The following is a 13,534-nucleotide window of genomic DNA, read 5'->3' on the forward strand; positions in this document are numbered from 1 at the left end:
CACTCCCTAACACCATACACAAAAATAAACTCAAAATGGATTAAAGACCTAAATGTAAGGCCAGAGACTATCAAACTCTTAGAGGAAAACATAGGCAGAACACTCTATGACATAAATCACAGCAAGATCCTTTTTGACCCACGTCCTAGAGAAATGGAAATAAAAACAAAAATAAACAAATGGGACCTAATGAAACTTCAAAGCTTTTGCACAGCAAAGGAAACCATAAAGAAGACGAAAAGACAACCGTCAGAATGAGAGAAAATATTTGCAAATGAAGCAACTGACAAAGGATTAATCTCCAAAATTTACAAGCAGCTCATGCAGCTCAATATCAAAAAATCAAACAACCCAGTCCAAAAATGGGCAGAAGACCTAAATAGACATTTCTTCAAAGAAGATATAGATTGCCAACAAACACATGAAAGAATGCTCATCATCATTAATCCTTAGAGAAATGCAAATCAAAACTACAATGAGATACCATCTCACACTGGTCAGAATGTCCATCATTAAAAAATGTACAAACAATAAATGCTGGAGAGGGTGTGGAGAAAAGGGAACCCTCTTGCACTTTGGTGGGAGTGTAAATTCATACAGCCACTATGGAGAACAGTATGGAGGTTCCTTAAAAAACTAAAAATAGAACTACCATACGACCCAGGAATCCTACTACTGAGCATATACCCTGAGAAAACCGTAATTCAAAAAGAGTCATGTACCAAAATGTTCACTGCAGCACTATTTACAGTAGCCAGGTCATGGAAGCAACCTAAATGCCCATCGACAGACGAACAGATAAAGAAGTTGTGGTACATATATACAATGGAATATTTCTCAGCCATAAAAAAGAACGAAACTGCGTCATTTGTTGAGACGTGGATGGACCTAGCGACTGTCATACAGAGTGAAGTAAGTCAGAAAAACAAATATTGTATATTAACGCATGTATGTGAAAATGGTACAGATGAACCAGTTTGCAGGGCAGAAGTTGAGACACAGATGTAGATAACAGACGTATGGACACCAAGGGGGGAAAACCATGGTGGGGTGGGGATGGTTGTGTGCTGAATTGGGTGATTGTGATTGACATGTATACACTGATGTGTATAAAACTGATGACTAATAAGAACCTGCAGTATAAAAAAAACAAAGAAAAACAACTAATACTAAACTTTCTTTGGGTTATTTGTATGGAAATACATTAATATAAATGTTTCAGACATTACATGAAATTTCTAAAAATCTTATATGTTCTGGTATAATATTATATGTCATAATTCTAGTTATTACTTTAAAATGTATATTTCAGAAATAACTAAATATCCTTGTCAATTGCATTAATATGAACTTTCATCAAATCTTTAACCGTGGTCATTTTTAAGTCTTTTGTCATTTGCAGACAGTTCTGGGTGTACTCTGATGCTTTCACAAAAATGTTCCTATAAAAGGGTTTCATCTTCAAGGTGTTCATGGAAAAGACTCTGACAAGTACAGGTTTCTGGTAACTGAGTATACTGCTGAACTGAATGAATAAGCATTTTCAAAACTCTAATGGAAAACTGGTGAATTCATATAAGTGCTAACAAAAGATCAAGATGAAAAAAAATTAATTACATGGGACTCAGTGAACTGATGAGGATGATTATAATTTTTGTGACCTTTTTTTTGAATAAAAGAAAAATCCCACAGGGACTCAAGAGACAAAAAATATAGAAATCAATTTTCACTGCAAAGTAAAGGAGCTGTTACACTGGAGGATTACTGGACTGAATGGCAATATTATGAAATAGTATGAGTGTGTTTCGTGTTTGGTAATTGCAATCATTGTTGCTTTTGTTGTGGTCATCCATTTACAATGTTTGGTGTCAGTTTATTTATCTCTTGTAAAAATAAAATACAGTGAAAAATAAAACCTATGATTTTGATTTTAAAATTTTAATTATTTTGCTCTTTTTATAAAATCTTCAGTTTATGAGCGAATGAATGTATGTTTCATAGTAGTTTAAAATACTTCATGTGACATTGGAAGATTGTCTCAATTTGGAAAGCAAAGCAATTATGCCAGTAGGTACTCAATCAATGACAAATGTTGTTTATTAGATAACTGCTAAGAATATATTTTATAAATTAACCCATATAATGCTTTATCAGTATTACGGTCTATCTGATGATTGTTAAATATGCCAACAACTTCAAGTGTTAAATAAATTGCTTCAGTCTGGAAAAAATATTAATTCTAACAGTTGGCTAATTATTCTTCCTTAGTACTAACATTAGATATATAATATAATGTGTTTTAGTGTGCCTATAGTATTTGAAACACCATGGGCAAAGTACAGATTTATAATAAACGATGGTGGAGCCTTGATAGTTTAGGAGTCTGGCTAGTTACCCTTAAAACTGCTTTTTCCCCAATTATTTTTTTATTTTATAATTTTACTATCAAGCACTACTATTGGGCTCTATAATATAGCTGTGTCTAGTGCGCCTGTATATTCTGGGCACTGAACCAAGTGCCTGGCACAGGTGCATGTGAGCCTGTGCACACGCGCACACACACAGGTGTTCAATAAATGATTCCTGAACAAATGAAGGAAAGGCTATTAACTAGGTTTTCTTATGCTGCACTTGAACTTACTGAATAACATCAAGACAAAGGAAAGTCTTGTTAAGTAATGGCTGTGCAAACAGATCATTAACTAAATTAAATGCCAGCATGCCCTCCAATCTAAAAGAGAATCCATTTAATAATTTCTTTTTCTTAAAAGGAAGAGGGAAATAAACAAGAGGGTTTTTGTTTATTTTTGTTTTGATTTTTACTATGATCACATGGCAACATCAATACTGGATGAATATTCAGTTTTGAGCCATTAAACATTTTTGAAAAACTTCACTGAATGAAATATGAAGGGTCCCTCAAACTCTCATGAGTCCCCTTGCCATGAATTTGGGGTAGGTATGTGCTTTTTTCATGTGTGTTCACTTGGCATTTCTTTTATTTGTTGATTGTTTTTATGTTGATTGCCCAATTTCCCACTTGTAACCTTTCAGAGTTTCTAATCTTCCCTGCTTGGCAATCTCTAATCTCCACTGATATTTGCTCATTACCAACCCCAAAACAGATGAAATCCTCCGGAATGTTGACTACAGTTGAAAATGGATCAGCAAATGCTTTATCAAACAACTTTTAATGGTCCTATCTGGAGCGGATTTGTAATAATCTGAATCTTGACAATTCTTTGCCACCTGTTAGAGCCATCTCCTAACTAGGACTTAAAAAAATAAACAAGCAAAAGACATTGGCACACCACCAAGAAACATTTTTCTCTCTTCTCTTTTAGCCACTATCATAATTGGTAACCATTTATGGCATTTATAAATATCTAAACAAAAATATTTTGAGACCTAATAGTGTTTTGGACAGTGTACTATATCAAATATGCATAGTTTGTTAGGTGAAAATTTAAGAGTTTTGGTTTGGACTGAACAGTTAATGAAGGATATTTACCCAAAATGAAATGGTAAGAGATAATTGTTAGGTGAATATTTAAGAGTTTTGGTTTGGACTGAACAGTTAATGAAGGATATTTACCCAAAATGAAATGGTAAGAGATAATTTTTAGGTAGCAATTATATTTGGTTTCTCATATCCTAGTAAATTGTCTCAACACTTACAACACAGATTTCATTACTCACTGAATGTCAGGTCATAACTCTCGATGAAGGTTTCTATGGCTTATGAATCACTGTTCCAGTGCACAGCCATGGAAATGCCATCGAAAGATTATCAATGCAGAACTGCAAAATCATGGTTCATGCTTTCAGATCTGAAATCAACCTCGAGTTTGGCTACTCCATTACCTCTATTTAAAAAATGTCAAGACCCAAATCCAGGAAGCTTGAGATCTGTTCAGGGTCAGAAAAATCTAGCGGATAAACTAACAACAGAAGCTAGATTCACTACACCAGACCCCTATTCAAGGGCTCTCCTCATTTTTACCAGCTAGCAGTAGTACAGACAGGGTATTGCTGCTACTTTCTGAATTTATATCTTAAAGCCATTAATACTTGCATATCAAAGATAATGCAACCAAGCCAGTCACAGAGCCAGGCAAAAAGGCATTTTTCCATAAGATGCTGGTCCTAAACCTTACTGTGAAAAGGCCATGAGAGCCAAACTGAATTGTGATCTTCACCCCTGAAAAACTGTTCTCTCCTTCCTGCTGGTTATAGACAGAAACTTTGGTATAAAAGCAAAAAATCCAGGAGATTTCATACTTTCATCCCAGAACAACTGTACAAATGCAGCCTGACTGAATGCACTAAATAGTCTTTCAAAAGTTGCTTTCAGTAAGAGAGTTAATAAATTAAAAAAACATCATGTTACAGTGTATTTCTAACTTCCATATTTAGTAAGTGCCATTTATGTAATGTGCATATGACAAATATTGTAAGGGATTTTTTTTTACTGCTTTGCCATTCCTCCAAAGTGAAAGGAGTCAAAGGTTATGGGATATATAATTTAAGAATGTGAAGAGAAAATTATTTTTATGGGATAATTTTAATACAGTGTCCTCCTAAGAAAAAGTAACTTACATTATTTTACTCTATTTTGGCATCCACGGTCTTTCACTTTGGAGGCAAATTAGCAGTATAGAGTGACACAGAATATACTGGAAATTAATTATGAACTTTACTATGGCAAAATGCTTTACTGAGATCTTCTGCGGTGGACTTTGTCTCAACCACCTAAGAAGCATTTCCAATACTGCTTTAAAACACATTTCAATGGCAAATTTTACAGTTTGCTATTAGTAGGCTGTTTACAAGTATATAATATACTTTGTGTGAACTAAATACCACTTCTACTGAAATAGTCAAGAAATATTTTATGTTAGGAGTAATAACTGTTGGTAGGTACAAAAGCACTTATTAAAACCAAAACCACCTTAAAGATGGGCATGAAAACCTTGTTTTATAAGGTCACACCCTCAAATAGCCAAAGAAAATTCTGAAATCTGTGCTTCTCCCTCTCTTCTTTCCTCAGTACAACCCCCTCCACCAGACCCTACGATCCTAAAATCCAACCGATCCTACCTTAAAGCTCAATATACACTCTAACCTCCCCAAATGTCTAATGTTGTCTCTCCTTACGTACACTACTGCAAGTTTCTACACTGCGAGATGCTGAATTTCCCCAAAGGGAGATTTCCTCCCTCTCGTTTCTTTGGCCTTTTCTCTCTCATCTCTGCCCCTTCTCTCCGTCAGTCCCCCTTCCCTTACCCTGACCTTCTAGTTCCACTGCACTTTTCTACCTTGCCTCCTCTGCTTTCACCAAATCACACCTCAGCTTCCTACAGAGAATACTAAAGCGCCCTGACTGGGAGAGAAATTATGTGGTATTTTTTTCCCTTCGAACTCCTGTCTTGTGAATACCTGCAGTTCCTTTTCCTGGGGGCCATCCTTCTCGGGGCAGGGGGAGGTAGGGAAGCCCTTCTCTGCTTCGTCCGTCTGGCACATTCGGGGCTACAACGGCGGGGCGGGGCGGGGCGGGACGGGGCGAGGTTGGCCTTTACTGCGCCACAGCAGGTGGGGGGTGGGGCGCTAACGAACCGCGCCCAGTCCGATCTCGGACTGACTGAACTGAGGCAGCGAAGGAGACGGGGCCGCCCCCACACCCCGGGACGGGAACTCACCTTCTCTGAGGCAAGGGCGGGTGTCTACTTTAAAACTACTGTCCCCCCTCCCCGCCGCCGCCATAGTGGAGCCGCCAAAGCCGCCGCCGCCGTCGCCGCAGCCACCGGCAGGCGGGCAGGCAGGGGTGGAGGTGGCGGAGGAGACAGTCACAACCGCTGCCGCCGCCGCCGCCGCCGCCGCGCAGGCGGTGTAGGAGGAGGAGGAGGCGGCAGAGACGGTAGCTTCCTGAGGGGAAGACTCCGCCGCCAGCGGTGTGGCTGTGCTCCGCGCCGCCGCCATCGCAGCGAGGCGCGGACAATTGCACTTCGTCTCTTTCCAGTTAAGTTCCTTTGTCTCCGCCTCCTTCTTAGCCCCGCCCCTTGCCCCTCTTCTCTCTTTGGCTCAAGCCTCGTTCTCACTCCTTCTCTCCACCAATAGGAACGCTTCAGATCCGCGGGCCACCCCTCCCCTCCCCCCACGGCTCGGCGTCACCGGCCTTCCTTTGGAGGGGAAGCAATGGTGACCAAGGGCAAAGGGCAAAAAGCGCGGGATGTAAAAGCACGTGGGCCTCACACAGTGAAGCTTCTTCCGTTGGAGGAGCTAATCTAAATCCAATTTAAGGTAAAAAAAAATGTCTGGAAACCAATTTATTTCACCCTATATGTTCTCCTGCCTTTCTTACAGCCCTCAGTGAACAGAAATAAGCAGAAGCCTTGGTCATGAAGCGTTTCATCATGGGCCCTAAGGTCCTGCTTAACTATGGATCTACCCATCTAAATTACAATAAAAACCTGGGAATCCGGTACCCAACCAAAAAACTAGAATATTACTTATAATTTGAATCTCCTCACCGTCTTTTCCTCAACTTCCAAAGAAACCAATATCTTGATTTATATTATTATTTCCATACTCCTTTTACATACATTCTAGCCATAGATGTGTGCCTAAACCATGTTGTTTTGTTTTCAAATTTAACAAAAATTTATATATTTTTCTAGGTAGCATTTTGGGGCTTGTTTCTTTCACTAAAATTTTGTTTCTGAGATTCATCCATATAGCTGTAGTTCACTCACTGTCAATGCTGTACAGTATCCAACCATTTCTCTGTTGATGGGTATGTGTCATGGTGCATCTGTGCAAAAGTTTCTCTTGGGTATGCTGTCCTTTCCAGTCTCACTTCCATTGCTCTATTTCAAGTACTCATCATCTCTTGCCAGAACTATGACATCTGTCCCACTGGTCTCCTTTTCTCTGATCTCAAACCCTCCAATCTATTTCCATTTTGCTGCCATTTATCAATAGCTCACCTTTGCTTGTTAGACAGTCAAAGGACACACCTTTGCACTATTAGTCTCCCCTCTTACTTCCTTATCTCATCCCCTTCCACTGCCCCCACCTCCCCACACTTCTTTTACTTTATTATTTAGCTGTATTAAATCTTCTTACAGATTCCTATAAAAACTGTTATTTCATGATGTAATGCTATTGTATATATTGCTCCTTCTTCCTGAAATGCCCCTTTCCCCACATTAGGCACCTTCCTACTGAATCCTTATACACCCCTGGAAACACAAATAATACATCACTTCTTCCAGGTAACATGTCCTGTCCCTGCTTAGACTTAATTCCACCCTCCTCTGTGCTACACCTATATTTTGTGCACATTTTTATTGTGTGCCTCTCTTGTCCATAGCCTGGGACCATTTTGAAACAAAAGACAGTTTGTTTTATTTCTGACTTCTCATGGTCCAGCACAGTAAAGTCCTAGGGCAAAGGTCAAAAACCAGTGGTCCCCAAGCCTAGGTCCCTAAGTCCTTAGGTCTGGTCCACAGATATGTTTTAACTGCACAATTATTTATTTACTTGCCTGTCAACGTTTGAAAGGGGCATTTCATACAAAAGAAAAAAGTTTCTTAAAAGCATTTGAAGATTTGGCAGTATTGGTTGTGTATTCCTGACTGGCAACAACTGGCTGGAGCTGAATAGCAAATTCAGAGACTTGGAGTGCTAGGCTCTTAAGGACATTTTCTATGTTGTTTTTGTGGTTCAATAATTTACCCAAGATTACCTGAGTCATTAGGTGGTTTCTCTGATGTTCTTTCCTGTCCTTCTCTAAGTTAGTGCAGCATTCACTCATCAAAGAAACTACTGGAAAGATCATGCACAAGAAATATTCCACTGAAATAGCCAGTAGGACAAGGTAAGCATAAAAAGGAGTGTTACTCTATTCCTTCCAATATGCGAGGGGGAATCCCTCAAAAGCATTGTTTCTGAAAATACGAATCACAGTCTGCTGTATAAGAACTATTCAGTCAGAATCTCCTGGGAGTGTGCATCACTCAGGATTCAGTCAGCAAAAGAGAAACTGCACTAGGTATTTCGAACAGAAATGATTTAATATAGGGAATCAGGTATTTTTTAAAAATTAGAAAGGTTAGAGGACTAAAACTCAGAGGACTTTTCCGAATACTGTCAGCTAGTATTGGATAGCCTTTCCATCCCCTTCTGTGCTCTCCCCTGTGTTGCAGAAGCTGGAAGCCTATGAATTACATTTCCCAGACTTTTTGGCCAGCAGGATTCTGAATATGGTTTAGGTCTCACCAATGGTAAACATTTTAGAATAGAATGGAGATAAAAGCCATTCTTTACAGGCACTCCAACAGGTACAAAACATGAGTTTTTGTGGTGGCCTTAACATTCTTCTGCAAGGTTTGCACCCAAAGGCTTTGGAGGACCTGTAAGATTAGCAATGGTTTTCTGGAGCCCGCTGACCTCTGTGTGACAGTTACAATTTCCTGTCTTTGGACTATAGAAGTCAACAAATATTTATTAAATTATAGAGTTACTTCTTCCTTCTTAGGCACTGTGGAAAATTCTGTGTCTGCTGTTCAATCAAACAGTAAAAAGAGGGGAGAGGATAATGCATGAAGTAAAAGAAAGTAGTTAATTTTCTGCACATTCCCCAACTCCATTTGGTGACATGCCATAAAACAAAAATGCCACCAAGTCTGAGTTATACACTGTGACAATATGCACCTACTTTCCTGTCTTCCTCTTATACTTCTCATTGCTCTCTATGACAGTAATGCTATTAAGTGAATGCCAAAGTAATTTCTTTCACAAGAGAGAGGAGGTGGAATGGGGCAGAGAGTAACAATTGATGAAAGCCTGCTATGGGCTAGTCTTTTCCCATAATTTCCCAGTCATCTCACAACAGTGATATTACACTGGGCTCATTAACCCCGTTTAAAGAATGCACTCAGCCTCATGGATGTAACTAACTTTTCCATGGTTTTCAATTTAGTGATCGAAATGGTTTGTTTATATCACTGGACCAGAGGGAGGAGGACAGTATTGGTTGAAATGAGTTTTAACTACCAACTCCCCAAATCATAGAGAGAAGACAGGGGTGGGGGGTTGTGGAAGTGGGTCTAAGGTGGAGGTCAAAAATAAATAAAGGAGTGTATCTTTGAATATTTGAGAAATCAATAAGAAAAAGCATACCAATTGCTATTTTGCTATTTCTACAGTGAAACATAATATGCATTGTTTGGAATAATGTGGGGAAATTAAAAATTCATTATTACCAAATACGGTACTCTTAAAGATATCAGAAAATGGAAAAAATAATTAGAACATAATTTAGTGGCATATAGCTAGTGTGATTGACATAATAGGGAGGGTGGGAGGGAGGGAGACGCAAGAGGGAAAAGATATGGGGATATATGTATATGTATAGCTGATTCACTTTGTTAAAAAGCAGAAACTAACACACCATTGTAAAGCAATTATACTCCAATAAAGATGTTAAAAAAAAAGAATCTAAGTAGAACAGTGATGTTCAAATTTTATCAACAAATAAATCAAAGCTGAAAAACAATGGCAATCAAATATCCGGTTGTTCAACAACAGTAAAATTAAAGAAAAGCAAACAGACACATTGATATGTACAAATAAGAAAGACATAAAATAGCATGTATAATGTGACAAAGTTTTAAACAAAAAATATATACATATGAACATACAGATATAACAACTGAATTATGTACAAACACATAAAATGTATCTGCAGAATACTAAGAGTATTTCATATTTCAACATTGTTGAAGCAGTAATAGTTATATAGATAAAATTATGACAGCATAAGATGTATCTCATTAGGAATTGATGTTATAGAAGTGTATTTTTATTAATATGAAAGTTGTCAAATATCTATACAGTTAAATGAAAAGGAAGTTATACAGAGACTTCACAGAAAATATATCTGTGTATGCCTAATGTCTTGGTCTCATGGTATACACTTAAGTATATTCTCATTCTTGTTCTCTGCTCCCCACCCCCATCACACAGACACACAGACACATAGACAGACAGACAGACAGACACACCACACACACACACACACACAGAGAACTCTCTTGTCAGTCTAGAGAGGGTCTGAGGGGAATATCCTACCATGTGATTTAGCATCCAGATCTACCAGAATCACTCTTAATGCTCCATATGCTCCATAAACATACAGAAAATTCTCACTGGTTGGGAACTACAGGGAAGTGTTTTCCTAAACCTAAGTTTATTGTCTATGATGGGTTAAGGGAAGAACAGTTTAGGTATTGGTCACTTTATCACCCAATGGAGTTTGGAGTCAGGGACAAATTTCAGCACCCCACCTTCACTTGTTTCATGTGCTTTCCTGACTTCTGACTTTTACATTTTATGTTATCCATCCTCTTTACATCGCCATGCAGCTCTTGCTTTAAGAGACATCAACTGCCCTCTTAGGTCCTATTTAGAGTTGTTCTTTCAGCTAGAGACTACTCAGCATTAAAGTGACAATGAAGTTAAATAAAAGTAATTGCCTAAGTAATAGTATGAGCTAGAAATTTTTTTAAATTTAGAACTAATCTTACTACCCAGCCAATAATTATTTTCTGTATGTAAATAATGTCAGAATAAATATCACTGTAGCCATTTTTTGTTGTTGCAAAAGGTTGTATTTCACGTGAGCATTTAAAAATATTTAGCTCTATTATAGAGAGATTTTATGATACAGGAAGTGTCTGAGAATTTAGTTTGCTGATATCTGGTGTGCGTGTGTGTGTGTGTGTGTGTGTGTGTGTGTGTGTGTACTGAACAGACCAGATCCACATCTTTGAAATTCTCTTCAACAGAGCCACTCACAAGTCTTTTCTTCAAGAAAGATTTTCTTTTAAAATAGCTCCATTCTAGAAGTGTTTGGGTGAGGGTCTGAATATTTTTACAGGGTCTTGTAAAACTACTCAAAAGCACCACAGGACATTTACTTCACTATAATAATGAGTCGGCATTTATTGGGTGCTGAACATGATGACAGAGAATGTGACCTACTTCAGGTCCTACAAAGACTGATGGGTCTGACTATGGGATACACACCGGCTGACTCTCACTTTAGCACTCAATCTAACAGACCTACTCCCTTCAGTAATTTGTCTTGTCAGCCTCCAGGGACAGCATAAATGTGAGGTCCGCGGAAGTAAGGATCTTGCAACTCTATAGCAAGTTTATATGGTGATAGTTCACAGAGTCCTTCCCCAAAGACACCTATAGCCTTTTACTTAACTAATTGTACATTGGGGAACAATTACCCAGGCATATTTAGGCTCTTGGACATGGAGTTCTAGTTGACATTGATGCCTGAAGACCTAAAGCATATTCATGGCTCTCTGTTTGAGAGGGAGCATATGAATTATCCCATGTCTGACTCACTGTGGTTCTAATAAGTCTATGAAACAATCTGCTTGGCATCTCCCTGATCCACAAATATATAATTAGAGTAAATGTACATGGCAGGTGGCAGAACCTCCACATCGTTTCCTTAGCCTGTGAGGAAAAAGCTATTATTCTGGGGAAATCCAAGTGGAAGCCTCTGAAATTGCTACTACCCTGGCCAAGACAGTAAATTTTTAAAAAATCTTGTGGGGAGTGGCAGAAATTTGTCCCACTCTTAAAGACTTAGAGGATGCAGTGGTAATAATGCCCATCATTTTCCCACTTAATTTATTAGTCTGGACCATAAAAAGTCCAGAGGGACCATGGAGGAGGAGAGTAAGTCACCACAAACTGAAACAAGTATTAGCCTCAATTGCAGCTGCCATATTGGTTGTGGTATCTTTGCTAGAGCAGATTAACATGGCTTTAAGTACACAGGACATGGCCACTAATCTAACAAATGAGTTCTTTCCCATCTTTACCATGAAGAACGTCCAGGCACAGTTCACATTCACATGATTTGGACAACCTAATTAATGTAAGCCTTTGTCCCAGAGATATGTTAACATTCCAATTCTATTATAACATAGTTTGAAGAGATATGGAACATGTAGATATTCTGCAGAATATTGCTTTGGTCCACTATATAGATGATATCATGTTAATTGGATCAGATAAGAAAGAACTGGTAGGTACATTTGAGTCCTTAGTAAAACAGATAATGTTCCAGAGGGTGGGAGATAAAACCATCACAGATTCACATCAGTGAAGTTTTTAGGGGTCTAGTGGTGTTGGGCACACAGGGACAATCTTATGAACGTACAGGATGTATTATAGCATTTTTAGCCATCCACCATCAAGTAGGATAGATAAGACACCAGATAGACCTCTTCAGATTTGGAGGCAGCATATTCCAACTTGGAAGTACTGTTCTGACACATTTACTTAGTGGTATGCAAGAATACCAACTTTGAGTTGGGCTTAATTGAGAAAAGGCTCTGTAGTAGGTCCAAGTTGGGGTGTATGCAGCCTTGCTGCTTGGGCCATATGACCCAACAGATCCTATGATATTAAAGGTAGGTACATGTAGAGGGAATAGATGATGTGTACTTTATGGAAAGCCTCAGCAGGATATTTACAACATAATCTCTGATGTCCTGGAGAAAGGGCATGCCATGTGCAATGAAGAATTAGATACCATTCAAAAAAACCCCCCAGCACATTATTCGGCCTTGGTAGAGACAAAGCACCTGATCCTTTGACACTAAGTGAATATACAGCTAGAATTTCCCATCATGAGCTGAATACAGTCAGACCCACAAAATCATAAACTTGAGTGGGTCCAGCAATGATTCATTGTAAATTGGAAGTGATATGGCTGGGATTGGGCATGGGCAGGTCCCCAAAGCACAATTAAACTACTGATGTGGGTGGCCCAGCCTCCCAAGTTAGCAAAACTGTTGCATCAGAGACTCAAGTCTCAAGTCACACTTGTGGCCATGGGAGATTCCTTATGACTCACTTGGAGAAAGAAACATTCATGTATGGGTTGGCCCAGTATGCAGGTACAAGCTGAACATGGAATGCTGCTGCACTAAGCTTCGCTCAGAGGTAGCCTTGAAAGACATACCTTTTAAGGGTAAAGTTTCCCAAAGTGCAGCGCTATAGGGAGAGCATCTGGTCATTCACCTTGGTTCAAAGAGAACTGGCTCAAGGTAAGAATATATATGAATTCACAGGCAGTGGAGAATGACTTGTCAAGTTGGTCAGGGTCCTGGAAGGAGAAAGATAGAATATCCAGTACAAGAAAATCTGGAGAGGAGTTATGTGGATGGACTAATGGGAGTAGGCAAAAAGTGAACATCTTTGTATTGCATATTAATACCCACTAAAGAGCACCTACCACAGAAGAGGTACTAAACAATCAAGCAGACAGAATAAGCTAGCCAGTTGACCTTAGACAGTTCCTGTTAGAAGCCTACCATAGTGCTAGCAAAATGGTTACTTGAAGGGAGCATTAATATAATTAATGAATTATATTAATCAATTAATATAATTAATGTTCATTAATGAAAATGATGTAGGTTATGTATGGGCCCAACAGTAT

The 13,534-nt window shown here is 38.8% G+C and overlaps 2 protein-coding genes across 5 annotated transcripts in view; both read right to left on the reverse strand.

Moving 5' to 3' along the window:
• Positions 1 to 6,000, reverse strand: part of ZMAT1 (zinc finger matrin-type 1) — a 41,019-nt gene extending 35,019 nt beyond the window's left edge. For 3 of the 4 annotated variants that reach the window (XM_029240088.1, XM_029240087.1, XM_029240090.1), the window contains exon 1: positions 5,440 to 5,522. The gene's annotated coding sequence lies outside the window, so the exon portion shown is untranslated. Of the gene's footprint in view, positions 1 to 5,439; positions 5,523 to 5,699 lie in introns of those variants that run through there. The other variant, XM_029240089.1, reaches the window with a different exon arrangement.
• The window catches only part of NXF3 (nuclear RNA export factor 3), a 1,139,741-nt gene that overhangs the window by 88,588 nt on the left and 1,037,619 nt on the right, over positions 1 to 13,534 (reverse strand). The gene's annotated exons all lie outside the window — the stretch shown is intronic.

Source organism: Monodon monoceros, unplaced genomic scaffold (genome assembly GCF_005190385.1).
Source record: "Monodon monoceros isolate NGI ecotype Baffin Bay Population unplaced genomic scaffold, NGI_Narwhal_1 Super_Scaffold_22, whole genome shotgun sequence".
Lineage (NCBI taxonomy): Eukaryota > Metazoa > Chordata > Mammalia > Artiodactyla > Monodontidae > Monodon > Monodon monoceros.